General features: G+C 52.8%; 1 protein-coding gene across 1 annotated transcript in view; it reads right to left on the minus strand.

Moving 5' to 3' along the window:
- APBA2 (amyloid beta precursor protein binding family A member 2) overlaps positions 1-17108 on the minus strand; it is a 103990-nt gene that overhangs the window by 25307 nt on the left and 61575 nt on the right. The gene's annotated exons all lie outside the window — the stretch shown is intronic.

Raw genomic sequence — 17108 nt, forward strand, 5'->3', positions numbered from 1 at the left:
AAGGGGGCACAGTTCTCAGCCCTGGACGACAAAGGCCAGGCAGCGGGGCCGGGGGCCACAGGAGGAGGCCGAACGGTTGTCCCGTCTGCAGGCAGTAGGGGGAGCGGGGCTCCTGCCCCCGTTACCAACGGCGCACCGTACAAGTAACTGCACAGATCAACACCCGGCCAGGAAACCCTGCACCCATGGTGTCAGGAGGATAATTCCGGAGCCAGGCAGCTGTCACTGAAGGCACCTGGGCCTCCGAGGGGACAACCGTGTGCTGCAACCCCAGAGGCGCCCTTTCCCCAACATTTCCATGCCTGCCCCAGAGCCCTCGGCGACTCCGGACGGTGATGGGAACTGCCCACCGCGCTCCAGTTCTGTGCCCTGGGGCTCCCGCGAGCCTGCAGACCCCTCACAAGGCCTGTCCGGCTCCTCCCATGCCATGCACCCCAGGTCCAGGCTGGGTGACGTGGTCCCTGTTCCATCAGCTGTCTTGAGACCGGAGGTGCCAACAGCATGATCCGGAACATTCCATCTCTGAGCTGTTTAATACGAGAACCACTGGCCTCATGTGGCTTTTGAGAATTTGAACATGTCGGCTAGTGCAACAGAGGAACTGAATTTAAAATTTGTACGCAATCCTAATTAGCTGACATGTCAACAGCCACACGTGGCTAGTGGCTCCTGTCTCCTGGACAGGCCCCTCTAGGTAGGAGCCAGTAAACCTTTTCTGTAAAAGGCCAGACGACAAAGATCTTAGGCTTTGCTATCTCTTTGCAACTAGTCACCTCAGCATCTGGAGCACCAAAGCAGGCCCAGGCAGCGTGTGTGTGAGCAAGCCTGCTGCACCCCCGCCAAGCTTCACACACGCAACTGGTGGCCAAAGGATGTGGCCCTGAGTCCACAGTCTGCCAACCTGGAGGCCATTGCTCAGCCCTGCTCGCGGGCCCACGACCACGTTTTTCACTTCCCTGCCTCTTCCCTCTCACTGCCCACCTCCAGCCAGAGCCCTTCTTTTGGGGACCATGGCCCTGGCTCTCAGCTCCCCTCCTTCCTGAGCTAGGCCACCCAAAGCCATGCCAGTGTCCACAGGGCTGGCTATGCTGCATCCCCAAGCCCTCAGGGCCAGCAGTCCCCTCCTGACCCTTCCCTCCACCAGTGTTCTGCAGTCTCACCTTCAACCACTGTTTCTGACACCACCCACTCACCCAGAGTGGACGGCACCATTCACCAGTTCAAAACCACCTGCCCCGAGCCCTCAGCTTCCTCACTTACATCCTGTCTGCCTGCCCTGGAGATTTAGCAAAACTCTACCCAGGCTTCCTCTGGCTGGAAAAAGTCCCCAGCAAGCCAAAGTGGTTCCATTACAAATTCATGGCCCTGGATGCCCTCAGAACTCCTTGGCAACCTTAACGGGCTCCTCTAGGAAGCGCTCCCTCCCCATCTGTGCACGGCTATTTCATACCTTTCTCCATCCTCCTGCACTTCCTGCTGCCCCTCCTGTGTGTCCTGGACAGAGCATCACCTCTGCTCCCAGACACACCCACGTCCTGTGCGGTGGGCATCCGACCAGCCCTCCTTCCACCTTCCTGTGCAGCAGTGGGGTCCCCACCTGGGGCCTGAGGATCACCTGCCACCCCATCCCTCCCCTCCAGGACCCTTCCTCTCCCCCACCTCCAGCCCACGGAGCTGGTTTGTTCGAGTGAAAGCATAACGTACAGGTTTCCTGCAGGCACCCCAGATACATATCTTCTCCTGAGGTTTCAAGAGAAGGAACATTTCAGAGAGTAAGTGTAGACACCTGCCCCAGATCCAGTGTCGGCCTGGGGTCGCGTCAGTGAAGCCGCACCTTCGTTCTCAGGTGACAACCTGCTCAGGGGGGTCCCCGCTGAGCTCACAGCCCCCTCAGCGTGGTCTCCCCACCACATCCGTCTCTGTGGGAAGGTTCTTCGCAAGCAGCTGACCTGGCTGCATCTGGAGGAGGTCAAAGCGCTCCGCAGCCTTGGGGCAGTGGGCTTTGGGCTCCAGGGGGGGAGGGGGAGGGGTGGGGAGTGTGGGGAGAGAGCTGGAGGGCCTGGTGGGGACCTAGCTCCTGGCAGGTTTATAATCTCACCCTTTCAGTGTTTAAAAAGGCAACCCAAGAAAGTCACAATGTCCCCCGATGAATGTTCAAATCGAGGGTTTCCCATCCTATTTTTCTGTAGCTGGGCTCGCAGATACAACATGCCCTTTCTGGGGCAGAGCAGGAAGAAATGATTTCTGTGGGGCAGGTACTTCAAATTATCAAGGTCACAAAGCACCGTCATCACCACAAGCCCAACCCGGACTGGAGAGAGTCACGCTTCAAGGCAGCATTGAGGCCAAGAGGGTGTGATCCTGGCTGCGGGCAGCTGCAAGGCAGCCCTGCTCTGTGCCCGCTTCTAGACCCCCCTGCTGGGAGAGCAACAGGGGAGCCTGCGGCTGTGCTCAGCCTCTCGGACAACCCAAGACAGGAAGAGCCACCCGGGACGGGGCGCCGATACAGAACCAGTGACTCCCCAGGCCTCTGGCCTGGGCACCAGCTCGCCCCAGGGCCCAGGGCGCAGGGAGGCAGGGCCAGGGCTTAGCAGTGGGCCGGGCACAGAGAAGGGCTGCCCAAGTACTTTAGTAATGAAAGCAGCACGGGGACTGTGCCGGGGGGGTGGGGCACGGGACCCGCCCCCCCCAACTCTGCAGCACAGGGAAGGCACCCCCGCCCCCTGCCGCCCATCCGCGCTGAGGGCCAGGCCATGTCCTGGGTGCTGGGACAGCAAGGGGGGCCAGGCAGGGAGGTGCCCTGTCTCTGAACACCTAGAGTCTCGTGAACAAAGCAAACTCAGAAGCAAGGTCTTTTCAGAGGCTGAGAACCAGTGTGCAGGAAGCCAAACCCAGGGTGAAGAGACACTGACACTGTCTGGATCTGATGATGGAAAAGGCTCATCTTAGGAGCAACAGGTAAGCGAGACCCAAATGATGGGATGGGGGACAGTGACAAGGGATGTGTTTTCTGGGTGTTATGATCAAGTGACATCCTCGCAGGTCCCAGATGTCTGCAGGGGAGCAGGGTCAGCTCTAAGGGGACACACGGAGCTGGGCTGGGGGTCCAGAGACCCGGCTGAGTCTGGGCTCCCCCACCAGCCCTGCTGGACCATGGACCAGGCTTTGTGCCCTGGGGACAGCCGTCTAATTGTTTTTCTCTCAATTTCCTCGCCAGCAAAATGGGTGGAGGGAGAGCATTCCTGATTTCTATCTTGACAGGGTTTTTGCAAAGATAAGATTAAAAGTCTGAGTTTCCTAAATGCTAAAAGCATATAAAATGCAAAGCCTTAATTGATGAATTCTAGCTTTCATTTGCATCCAGCTCAAAAGGCTCAGAGGGCAAAGGGATGGGGGGGGTCACGCAGATGTAAGTGACAGAGCCGAGACCAGACCCAAAGCAGCCACATGCTGGGTGACAGCCTCCACCATCACCCAACACCCAGAACCTCCCGTACCTGATGGGGTGGTGGGAGGTGGCAGGTCATTTAAAAACAGCTGAAGCTGAAGTCATTTGAGGAGGGAAGGAGGGAGAGGGGAAGACCCCAGGCAGCCCCCACCGAGCCCAGAATCACCTGCAGAGCCCCAGGAGCCTGCAGAGTCCCTCCCCTGCCTCGGAGATGCCCCTTCAGGGAAGCCGGAGGGGGGGACCTGGAATCTGAACTTGATGCCCGCATACTGGGTCCCACTCCGGGCAGCCTGTTTGGAAGCACCTGACCTCCAGCGGACAAGAGCTCCCCTCCCACGTTCATCTCAGGAGCAACCCCTCTGCCAGGCACAGGCCAGCACCCGCTTCGCACTCAGGGGCTGACAGGCGGCTGTCCAGGGACTCTGCTCCCGACAAGGGAGAGAAAGCTGGCTGACCCTAGAGGGGCTCCACGGCCAGGGTCAAATCAGGCTGTCCCTTCCATCTCAGGCACCTTGGTCGTTGCTCAGCAGATGAGCAACCTTCTCCCAGGTGGGCAGGGCTAGGGGTGCCAGAGGAGGGGAGGGGATAATGGGAGAGGGGAGGCACCGGGAGGGGACCCCTCCCTGTCAGTCCATCAGCAGCTGTGGTCCACACGTGGACGCATCGGGGACTGTCACCAGCCAGGGAGAGGCAGAAGCCACGCCCAACAGAGGGAACAGGGCGTCTAGCACAAGGCAGCAGCCTCCACCCTGCCCCTCAGGGCTCCTGAGCAGGGTACTTGCGTCTCTACCATCTCATGCCATCTGCTCCCCTGGTGAATATGGTCCCAGGGTCCATCTCTGGCAGAGGGTCACCTGCCCGACCCTCTCGAGTCACCCGCCCTCCCTGCAGTGACCATTACTGACCAGTAGATGGCGTCACTCTGTTCTGGGGGAAAGTCCAGGTGGTCCCAGGAGCCCTGGGGTCACCGCCCGCTGCACACCCCTAGCCAGCACCCAGGGCCTGGTCCTCAGCAAGTGTCCCCATCCCCTGTCTGTGGGGTGGGGGGTCACATGACGCTCCGTGCCCCCCCATCCCTAGGGGTGAGGGTAGACCTTCTGAGGCCTCTGTCTTCTAATGCTTCCCTTGCCAATTCCCCAGGGGGGCCTTGGTCAGCTCCCTGGACCATTCTGTCTCACTCCACGCCCCAGAGTAGCCTTACTAAAGGCTGGCCCCATGTCCCCACCAGATCTGGGGCTCACCTGGAGGCACAGACTCCTGTTGTGAAGGGCGCCCCATCCCGGGCAGTGGGGTCCACCACGCGCACCCGTGGACACCTGCTCCTAGGGAAGAGGCCAGGGAGGGACTGGGGGCTTTGTTACAACTCCCGCAGAGGCCGCCCTCCATGGGGCAGGGGGGTCTTCTCACTCCTGCTTTGATCTTTCTTCAAAGAGGAAACAATACACATGACAGTGCCTCCAGCACCTTCCTGCCCCTCAGACTCCCACCCAGCCCCACTCGCATCAGGACGCAGAGAGTAGTGGCCAGCACGGGCGGCGGGGAGCGGAGGGGGTACTTCAGCTCCACAGACACAGCTCTCAACTCCAATCACCAAATGCAGAACCAAGGATCAAACGGCTTCATTCTAAGACTAAAGCAGCTGGCCCTGCATGTTTGGGTATAAACTGTCCTTATTTTGCTCAACTCCTGAAAGAACCCTAAGCTGAGACAGAACAACAAAAGAAGAGAGAGAGGTTTGAAAGAGATTCGGTCTCCCCAGAGGCTGATTTCTCCATTAACTATCTTTGCATGACAATACCTGTACGTGCATGTATCAGAATGTCCCTGCACAGCCTGGATAAGAAAAAGTAAGGCGCTCAGTGTGTTCCCCGCTGGAGGAAGCCTTCGTCTGAAACACCCGTTGGAGAACCGGATGCCCCATTGGCTTCTCTGAACAGGGAAGGGGTGGGAGGTCCCCAGGGCCATGCCTTGGAGCCCCCGGCCCTGCCACCTTTGGGGGGATTATCCTGAAGGTGGGGGGTGGACAAGGCTTCCAGCCAGTGGAATTCAGCTGTGCCTGCTGCTCCCTGGGGTCTTGGACGGGGTGGCAAGGTGGAGCCAGGGCACAGCCTTGGATGGAACTGTGGGTGTGAGTCCAGAAAGCCTCCAAGTGCAGCCCCACCCCAACACACCAGACTCCTGGGCAACCTCCATTCCATCCGGCCTGCAACAAGCTGATGAAGCAGACCTCAGTGTCCTCATTTTACAAAGAAGCACGGTCTACGTGGAGTCAAATAATTTTGCCCAAGATCAGTCACCGACTCAGGCACAAAGCATTTCTAAGTTCTTTCCACGAGGCCCTGTGTGACCAAAGACACGGAGCCCACAGTCACAAAGTAGATGCATCAGGATGGCCCATGGTGAGTGGCACAGACAGAACACAGTGGCCGGGGAGGAGCAGCAGGGAAGCCCGCCCTTGGGAGGGATCTGGGGCGGCTGCCCTCTGAGCTGAGCTCTGGAGGGTGAAAGGGAATCAACAAGCCACAGAGGGAGAGGAGGAGAGAGCTTCTCAGGCTGAGGCAAGAACAGGTGCAAAGACCCTGGTGTGGCAGGGAGATGTGCAAACTGCTGGATGCAGGGGGTGGGCCAGCAGTTAGGATAAACTGAGGTTGCAGAGCAAGTGCCAGCCAGATGTGAGGATCCTGGGGCCACATCCAGGACTGTCGCTCCAGGGTATCAGTCAGGGAAGGAGCCCAAGCTCTCTGCCTTTAGAAAGTAACTCAGGCTGCAGACAGGCGAACAACATAGGGGAGGGAGGGAAAAAAGCTGGGAGGCTACTGAAGGAGTCCTAGCAAGCAAGTGATGGTGAGGATGATGGTGGTCATGGTGATGATGGTGGTAATGATGGTGATGGTGATGGTGATGATGGTGATGATGATGGTGGTGGTGATGGTCATGCTGATAATGGTGATAATGATGGTGGTGATAATGATGGTGATGATGATGATGATGACGGTGATGATGCTGATGGTGACGGTGATGGTGATGGTGATGATGATGGTCCTGGTGATGGTGATGATGGTGATGGTGATGATGGTGGTGATGATGATGGTGCTGGTGATGATTATGGTGATGACGGTGATGATGACGATGGTGGTGGTGATAATGATTGTGATGATCATGGTGATGATGGTGATGATGGTGGTGATGATGATGGTGACAACGGTAATGACGATGGTGGTGGTGATAATGATTGTGATGATCATGGTGATCATGGTGATGATGGTGATGATGGTGATGATGGTGATGGTGGTGATGGTGGTGATGATGGTGGTGATGATGATCATGATGGTGATGGTGATGGTGATGATGATGATGATGATGGTGATGACGATGATGGTGATGGTCATGATGATGATGATGATGTGGAACAGGGTGATGAACAGACAGCGACAGACTGATTCACCCTGCAGGTTCAATCAGTAGGACCTGGAGGGGGCTTGGAGGAGGAAGGATGGAGAGCTAGAGAGCTCACTGCAGGGCTGGATGGATACAGCTGCTACTCACTGAGAAGAGGACCCTGGGAGAGTTCTGAGCTTAGGGGGTGGGGAAGATTCTGAGCAAGTTTAGTGGCAGGAGCCTGGAGTCCCCCAAAAGAAGCTCAGGGGGCAGCTGGACTCAGGAGTCCCAGGGAACTGCATGTCGGTGCCAAGTAAAGCTGCAGGCATGGGAGAATCACCAAGGGGAGGAGGGAGCCGGGTGGGGGCAGGGCTCTGCTGAGCTCCGACGCTCTCTGTCCAGGTGGTGGAAGGTGACCGGCAAAACAGACAAAGAAGGGCACACAGACAGAGAAGGTGGAGGGCAGCCAGGAAAAGAAGGGCCTTAGTCAGGGAGGCATGCCCAGCTGTGCAGCACTGGTGGGAGGAGAAAGGTGCCCCAGTGCTTATGGGGCAGTGACCTTGCATATGGGTTGAGGGGTGTGAGGGAGGAACAGAGAAGGAGGCAGCCAGTCCCAAGTCCCAGTTAAGAAGCAGAGGAAGTGAGCATGGAGGTGTGGGCAGACGCAGGGAAGGATACTGTGTTCAGAAGCCAGTGGCCAGGAGCGTGGAAGATACAGGGGAGGAAAGATGTCAGATGGGCTGGGGATCCAAAAGGCAGAGGGGGACCTGACTGCACTGGGAGGAGGGGCATAGCCCTGACTGGACAGGGCGGGAAGGACAGACAGGGAGCAGGCGGGGCACGGAGACCATGTCCAGGAAGCACCCAGATCATAGAAGAGCCGGCCTGGGAAGGGCCTGGAACAGGGAGAGGAGGCAAGAGGGAGGAACATGAGACTGGGCAGACCCGGGGGTGGTGTCTGGCCCCGAGTGGGCTCTGCCTGCCCCCAATACCTTGCCCACCACATCAGCCTGTTCCAGAGCCAGACGCCCCAACACAGCCAGGGCGGTGCCTCTGAGAAGCCGTGCAAGGGTAAAGGTGATCCTGTAAGGCTGATGTAAAAGAGAAGACGCTGTCTGAAAGCCAGACCATGGGACACTCCCGGGGAGAGGCCACGCCTGGGTCTGCAGGCAGGGGGCAGCATCACTGAGGAAAGGGCTGAGGGATGCACAGGGCGGAGCATTAGACACTGGCTGGAGATAAAGTCACTGACCACTGGGAGGAAGCGACTCAAAAACAGGGAGTCAAGGGAAAAAAAGCCAAAGTCAAAGCCAAACCTGATACAGTGCATAAATCTGCCCACGAGAACTCCTTCCCAGAAAAAGCAGGATGAATACAAAAACTGGCAAAAATAGGAAAAGGCGTATGCATGAGGTCGTTTCCTGCAGCCCTATTTGTAACAGCAAAAAAACTGGAAACCACCCCAATGTTCCTGCAGAGGGAACATCCAACTGCACGGGGGTCGGGCGGGTCTCTGGAGCAGCAGAGTCCTCCACACACTGCCCTGCCCTGCGTAGCGTGGAACTCATCACATCCAGGATTCAGGATTAAGTTAAAAAAGCAGGATGGAGAGACGGGGGTTACCCAACTCATTATCCAAGAAAGGGGAAGATATGCTTATAAGAAAAGTATGTGAAATGTCAAAAATGCTCATCTGCAGTGGGAGGAAAGGACTGAGGGGAGAGGGGTAATAGGGAAAGGAACTGAATATCTGTGCATATACGCTGTTATGTATGTTTGATTTTTTTTTTTTTTGCGGTAAGCGGGCCTCTCACTGTTGTGGCCTCTCCCCCGTTGCGGAGCACAGGCTCCGGATGCACAGGCTCAGCGGCCATGGCTCACGGGCCCAGCCGCTCCGCGGCATGTGGAATCTTCCCGGACTGGGGCACGAACCCGTGTCCCCTGCATCGGCAGGCGGACTCTCAACCACTGCGCCACCAGGGAAGCCCTGTATGTTTGATTTTTGAACCATGTAAGTACTTTATATAATTACAAAACGAGATTAAATTTTAAAAAGTAAATTCCTAAGATGTAAAAGAAAAATGAATCTAAATGTGTATCCAGTTATGACCTAATCACAAAGAGAAGAACCATTCCCAATGATTGTCAAATGCAGTGATTTGCTGGTACATCCCTTGTGAGCTATACTCTAAAGACAAAAGTCAGTGCAAACAAATCTTTACTGTATCTATACTGTAATCCAGTGTCCTCGGTGACACTGGTATTGCTATTCTGTGACTGCTGTATGATTAGTGGAATAAAACAAATGCGGAATTATGTTGGTGACCTTGAGACTGGGGATTTGGGACCTAGGAAAAGGAAGATACAAATGTAAAAAACCCTATAGTGCTAGCAAAGCATCAGTATGAATCATGATGTATTTTATCTTAAAAATATACAGAATATTAGTTACTTATATATACATATGGGTAATTAATTATCCCCAAAGTTAGCAGCTAAAATGATACACATTTATTATCTCAGTTTCTGTGGGTGGGGAATCTGGGTGTGGCTTAACTGGGTGCCTCTGGTCAAGGTCGCTCTCAAGGCTGGAGTCACCATGACAATCAGGGCTGTAGCCATCTTAATAGGAGAGGATCCACTTCCAAGTTCACTTATAGGGCTGCTGGCCAGAGACCCCACGTGGGCATCTATCTGACAGAGCCACTCACGACGTGGCAGAGTAGGCAAGCAAGAGAGAGCAGAAAAGAAGTCACAGGCTTTCGGTAACCTAATCTTGGGAAGGACATCCCTTCTGTCATATTCTGTCCACTAGAAGTGAGTCAATAAGTCCAACCTGCTCTCAAGGGGAGAGGTTACCCAAGGCCACAAATACCAGCAGGTGGGGCTGGGAGCCATCCCACCACAGATACATTTCTTACCCTTCTGACCAAATCAGTCGCAATGAGCACCCACAGTGAGCAGATTATAGTCTCTTAGTACGAGTTCCCAGGGCTCCTGTTAGAAACAACTTGTCCTAGTCCTCAATCGAGAGGTGTTTAAGATGAGCCTGGAATATCTAGTCAAACCAGAAAGCCAGGAAGCTACCAAAGACGACAGGGGTCATGTTGACAGGACTCGGGAAGCAACCTCGGGAGGCTCCCACTGGCCAAAGACAGGACAACCTCAACGCCAATAAGGATAACATCCACGACGCAGTGTGACACGCCAACCGTGCTTCGACCCCAGAGTGCCTGATGGTGCTGATCTGTAGAGGCTGTTAGGGAAACTTATTAATTTAAAATTGTTTAAATAAAGAGAAGGAATCAAGTAGTTAACTAGCTTTTCCTATATGAACTGTACTCTGGGTAACTGAATATTTGACGAGGGCAAGTTTCTCTGCAGAGGAAAACTCCAGATAATCAAGAAGAAATGAGAAAGGATGGAACTAGAACACCATCATTTTGCAACCTCTAATCAATTACTGGATCCAGACAATGATCATTAATGGTTGCTAATATTACAAAGAGAGAAACAAAGAACCAGCCTGTGCCGCCTGATGGAAAAACACAATACCTATGACGGTTGGGGTTTTTTGCCCAAAACAACCAGACTAAATCTGATCAAGCCTCTTTATCTAAACACCCAACATTTTACAGCAATAACCCCAGGAGGATGCAATCAGCAAAATCCAGGCTGCAGGGCGCTCCATGAAACAAATGATACAGATTCTTCTACAAGAGCAGCAACAAAAATATTGTAAATGAGAAAAAAGAGAGATGGATAGAGAACCTATAAAATAAGACGCATAAGAGAATGGGACACGTAGCTGATCTCAATGCATGGCCCTTGTCTGAACCTCATACAGATAAGCACACTGTAATCTGGGGGAAGGCAAACACGGCCTGGGGATTTAATGATACAAAGAAATGATTATTTGATTTTAGTTGTGGTAATAGTATTGCAGTATCTTTAAACACAAACTTCCTATCTTTTAGAGATACATATTCGAAACATTTAAAGAGGATAGTGAGATCTGAGGTTTGCTTTAGAATAATCTAGGAGAGGGTGGGGATGTAGAGGAAGCAAGACTGGCCGTGAGCAGGTCGAGACTGAAGCTGAGGACACAGGAAGCTCATCATAGTATTCTCTCTTCTTTTGTATACGTTTGAAACTTTTTATGATAAAAAATTAAAAGGATGTATCTCCCCAAAAGGCATCATTTTAAAAGGAATCACTATTCTAGAGCATTGTTCCTTGTATTCTACCCAATAAATTAGACAAGAGGAAAAAGTAACAGAAAACAAGAGTGGAAGCAGCAAAAATCATTCTTATTTGCAGACGGCATGACTGTGTACCAAGAAAAATCCAAGAAAACAACTAAACATCTACTCAAAAAAGAAAAGAATTCATTAAGGCAGCTGTTCCAAATTTAATATATTAAAAAATCAATAGCTTTCTTTGTAGCTACAAATAGTAATAGGTTAGAAAAAATAACGAAACAAGAGCTAAGATTTACAAAAGCAATAAAAGGGATAAAACACCAAGGAATAAACTAACAACATGTGTGTTGGATTTTTACGAAAAAAAATTGTATTGATGAAGATAAACAAGCTTGAATAAATGGAAAGATAAGTCCTTTTCTGGCTAAGATTCTATATTGTAAAGCTGACACTTCCCCTATATAGATAAATTTAATGCATGGCATGCCAAAGTAAAAAAACAATAGGAATTTTTATTGCATACCTAGATAAACTGATTCTAAAGTTCCTATGGAAAAATAAATACGCGAGAGGATCCAGGGAATTTGTGATCAGGAATGATGGTGGCAAGGGGAAGAACTAGCTGTACCAGGGAATAAAATGCAGTATAAATCCAGGAAAGCAAGCAGCCTGGTTCGGGAACCTGAGTGGGCAAATCAGTGTAACAGATTCAGAAACAGCCCTACACGTACGTGGCAAATTTCATGTATGATGAAGGCTGCATTTCAAACCAGTGGAAAAAAAGATTCATTGAATAGCTTTGGCACAACTGGTTAGTTGTCTCATTTGCAATGTAACTTTTCCTGGATCCATATACAAAAGTAAATTCCAAATAAATCAAATATTTAATTAATTCAAAATAAAATCATAAGAGCTCTAGAAGAAAACTTTATCTTCAAAATATCTTAGGACTGTGAAGGTCATACTAATCTCAAAAACTCAGTAACCTCAAAGGAAAAAGATGAATACACTTGACTACATAAAATGTTCAGCAAATTTTAAAATGTACAAAAAGAAATTCAAAAGACAACTGTAACCTGGGGGAAACTTTTGCAATATAAATCAAAGGGCTAATTTCCTTTATATGTAAAGAACAGCACAAATAAATAAGAAATACCAAAAATCTGATAGAGGGATGGGCAAGGGAAATAAACATGCAATGCACAGGGAAAGAAACACAAACAGCTTATAAGCATAGGAAAATGGTATCTGGGATTCACTTCTGATGGAAAATATGCACGTGAAACTACCAAGATACCTCTTTCCACCCATCAGCCTGGGGCTAAGAGCAAACAGGGGGATGGCACACAGTACAGGTGACCCACATGCTCACACATGACGGAGAGCCATGTGACCTCTCTCTGCCTCTTGGGAAAGCAATCTGGTCATCTTTATCCAAGCAGGCGTGATGCTAACCTGTAACCCCGCTCTATCCAGGAAGTATCCAGGAACCTGTATCCCCGCTCTATCCAAAACAACTCACACCATGGGACTTTCCTGGTGGAGCAGTGGTTAAGAATCTGCCTGCCAATGCAGGGGACACGGGTTCGAGCCCTGGTCCGGGAAGATCCCACATGCCGTGGAGCAACTATGCCCATGTGCCACAACTACTGAGCCTGCGCTCTAGAGCCTGCGAGCCACAACTACTGAGCCCATGCGCCACAACTACTGAAGCCCGCGCCCCTAGAGCCCGTGCTCCACAACAAGAGAAGCCACCGCAATGAGAAGCCCGTGCACCGCAACGAAGACTAGCCCGACACAACTAGAGAAAGTCTGCACACAGCAACAAAGACCCAATGCAACCAAAAAAAAAAAGGAAGAAAGAAAAGAAAAGAACTCAACTCACACCTGATCACAAGCACCCACGAGGCTGCTCAGCGCTACACAGAGTGGAAACCATGTAACCATCAGTCCAGAGGGGGCTGATTAATAATACCCCATCGTAGGGCATCCTAGGGCCACGTCACTGACTCCTGTGTTAGCACTTGAATAATTAGGTGAATTTATAGTTGTTGTCTCTACCAAGAAATCTATCAAGAAGTGGAATCTACCAAGAAGTGAGAGAACTACGTGCAGACCCATGTGGCCCGTATCTATTTTAAGAAAAAGGTCTACAATCAACTATACTTCAATAAAATATTAAAAAATAAATAAAAAGCTCTATGTATAGTCTTATATATGTCCAGGAAATTTCTGGCAGGATTCACAGGAAATTTAACAACGGCTCCTACTGCAGAGAGGGATTAGGGGTCTGGGATGTGCAGACAGAAAAGAGGAAGGTACCACAGGGATTTCCAGGGTAGAGATCATTTTTCAATCTTATGGCTCTTGGATTGATCCAAGCACTATTCACAGAAAGTTTAACAAACCTCTATTGGTGAATAAATGTTCCCATTTAAAAACAGGTCCAAGCCCTATTCATGCTGAGCAAATAGAATACTGGAGACAAGATCTCACATGGTTTTGTTTGTTTCTAACAAGGAGGAGTCTTTTTGGTTTTCCTAAGCCATCTATGGAACGCTCCGCTCTCTTCTGACTCCCACCCTCCGGCCAATAGCACCCTGGACCCAGGGGGCCCACGTGTCCACCCAGGCCTGCTCTGGGCTCCGGAGCCCTGCCCCTGTCACGGGCTGACAAGGAGGAGGTGAGAGCTGCCTTCAACTCAGGAGTCTTATGTGGACAGGTTCACCCCAATTGCTTACTTTAAGAGCAAACCAAGGCTCAGGTCTGAAGTGCCCAGTGTATGAATATAGCCAAGTGGCTTCATCACCACTGTGAGGACCCCTTAGAGAGGGAAGGTGTGAGGTGAGCGCATCCCAAGGTCTGGAAGTCGGGGAATGAGGCCCCCGTGATCTCCCAGCACCCACGGTGGGACATTGACAGGTTCAGACAACAGGGTGTAAGGACCCCTTTAAGGGGCCCCGGACTGGAGGACCAGCGGCATCTGAGCACAAGCCCAGGGTCTTGGTGGGGTGTGGGTGGTCCAGGACACCTCACGGGAGCCTTGGCTGCTGGACCGGGGGAGAGCAGTGTGAGGAACAGAACACCATCTATCAGCCTTTGTTTGGTGCTGAAGCTGCTGCTGTGGGGCTCCATTGCCCGAGACCAGCACCAGACTTTGGGTTTTAATAAGCACATGTCTGGTTTGATAGAAAAGCTAGACTTTCACATATACTCGTTCAGAAGCAGGTGACCCTCTGGCCCACGTGGACGCACGCTGCCACCTCCACGGCCCGCGGAAGGGAACATCCTGGCGTTCCTGCTACTCCTTGCCGCCTGGGATGCCTCCCCACGGGACGGTGGGAGAGCTCTGTGCAGGGGTCCACCCTCCACAGGTACCCTGCAGTGTCAACCTTCCAAACCAAGAGGGTCCGAAGGGCCAGCGTCTTCCCACAGACGGTGGTCACCGGGGGGGCTCTTCCCTCAATGACTTGGTGACTCCGAGCCTGAGGGGGGCCAGCAGCTCTGATATCTGGAAGGTTATCCTCAGTGGGCTCCCCAGAACTGGAGCTGTGCATCTGCACCAGGTGAAGGCAGCCCCACTCCTGCTGCACCCGGCGGGCTGCTCGGACAGTACAGCAGGGCGCGGCGAGTTCAGACCCCAGCCCGGTTCCCATCCCGGCTGTGCAGGGACCACCTGGCCATGCGCCCTCTCTGAGCCTCGGTTTACTCATCTGTGGCAGCACCGTCCCTGGGGGTTGTTAGGAGGCCACCGAGTCAGCATGGTTAAGGCATCAGTGCCGTGCCGGGCCCGAGTAGCGCTGACAAGGACTATCTGGCCCGTTACTGACGGTGTTGAATGAAGGCGTATCAGGGAGTCAGGAAACCAGCTCGGCAAGGAAGGCGGGCTGTCAAGTACCCAGACGTGCGTCCAAGGCCAGGCTCCGCCCTTCGGCAGCCATGGGGGCTCGGAGGAGCCTCACTGCTTCCTAACCTGTGAGTTAGGCTGACGTGAATGAGATGCACAGGGCCCAGCACAGGGACTGCCACACACCCAGCGCCTGAGACACGTGAAGACGGCATCACTGGAACTGTCAACGATCATCTTTCATTATTATTAACAACACAGGATGCGAAGTAAGGCATGAGTTGGGACTGAAGGCTCGCCCTCATCAAGGCTCCAGGAAGGTTTCCCGCAGTGAAGAGCTGGCAGAAGGCCCACTCCTCCTCAAGGTCACAGTGGGTCTTCTCAGCCCTTGAGACCTCGGGCCTCAAGGCCCAACATGCCTGAAGACTCCCCCGCACTTGGAATGCTCGCCTGCCAGACGGGGTGTGGCCGACACCGAGGGCACATCCCCTCCAGCCCCCTCTCCAGACCTGCTCCCCTCCTTCCTGGAGGCCCAGTGGTCCAGGCAAGCCTGAGGTTCAGGGTGCAGTCACCGGCACATCTCTGGCCGATGGGAGACAAAGAGGTCATCAGGGACTTTAAGGTTCAACTAAACACTCAGAGTCATGAGGGCTCCTAAGTTCAACCAGACGTGGGGCTGCTTCCTCAGAGGGAATAAGGCAGGAAGCACAGTCTGTCGGCTGGATTCTTCCGAGAGTCCACACGGCGTCCACACAGCCGCCCAAGCGCTCGCCTCGAGCACGAGGGTAAGAAACGCCCATCAGGGAGGGTGTGTGGAGCCGTCCCAGTGTCCCAGGAGACAACACCTCTTACACTCACTCCATGGGTACAGCTTCCAGGGGCCCCTCGAGGGATACACCCGGTTACAAGGTACCCTCCATGGGAAGTCCAAAGCTTTGTACCCCGCAAAGATGCATCTTCCATCGAGACGCAGTCACCATCTCTCCCATCTCTACCATGGCTGGTGTGGACTTTTGCCCTTTTCTCTCTGCTTCCTGCCCGGAACAGGAAGTGGTGTCCGGAAGGATACGGACACCGGCTGGGGCTGAGCTGACCCACCCGAGGAGAAGGCCGATCCCCTTCAACAGGTCACAAACCCATGGAGCCAGGAGCCACTCGTCTCTGGACCTCAGTACACAACAAGCTTCCCTGTTTGGACAAGCTCCCAGTAGGTGCACGGAAATGCCTTCTTAACTGATCAAGGTGTCTAATTTGGGGGTGGTTTCCCCACATTCATTCCATCCTAGGGTGTTTCATCATTATCTCTTCCTGTTCCTGAGTCAGCCTTTTGGTCCTTCAAGTCTTTGTTGAATATGAATCCTCTGCTATGAAGGGGTGTGTGTTTGCTTTAAGATCGCTACGTTTTCGTAACAGTCGAAGGGCTTCTCTTCTATAGGACACTCTCAAGTAAGGCGGTCCACACTGGTTTGAGCTGGTCACAAGCAGCCTTAGCCAGTCTGGGTTGGTTGGAGGCAGCTGTTTTGATTTGGTCTAGAACAGTCAGCTGGTACAGAGCGGGGAGTCTTCTGGAAGTCCGACTCGGGGCACCCAGGCACACGCTCTGCTTCCCGGTCCCTCCCCCGCCCCTCCCTGCAGGTGTGAGGCCGATTGAAGCCAGGGGAGCTTCATGTGCAAACCATCCCCCCAGACAGTTTGAGGGAGTCCTGCCCAAATGGCGCCATGAAATACATCGAAAAGTGAGCTTCGGGACTTCCCTGGAGGTCCAGTGGTTAGAGCGCGGCACTTTCACTGTGGGGGGCCCGGGTTCAATCCCTGATCGGGGAACTAAGATCCCACAAGCCGCGCGGAGCAGGCAAACAAAACAAAAGACAAGTGAGCTTCTTGGATCCACAAGAGCCTCCATCGCCAGACCAGTGGACTGGGACAGCCCCATCCTGGCATCCTGATCACCAAGGAGACTGGAGCTGGGATGTACCACATCCTCCCCTATGAAGGAGATGCTGGGTCCTGCCAGTCCCCGGGTCCTGGAACAACCACACTAGCAGGCTGGACTGGGATCATCATCATCTACTGTGACCTGATGAAAACCAGTGTGATCCAGTCTGAACCAGCTAAAATGTACCCCAAACCACATGTAAACTGCTGAGCGAAATCCATCTGAGCCTACTGGAATCGGTCAAAGTGGGGTCAAGGCTATTGGAATTGTGTAATGTTGGTTCCGACAGTTCAAAAC

The sequence above is a fragment of the Lagenorhynchus albirostris genome, chromosome 1 (assembly GCF_949774975.1).
Source record: "Lagenorhynchus albirostris chromosome 1, mLagAlb1.1, whole genome shotgun sequence".
Lineage (NCBI taxonomy): Eukaryota > Metazoa > Chordata > Mammalia > Artiodactyla > Delphinidae > Lagenorhynchus > Lagenorhynchus albirostris.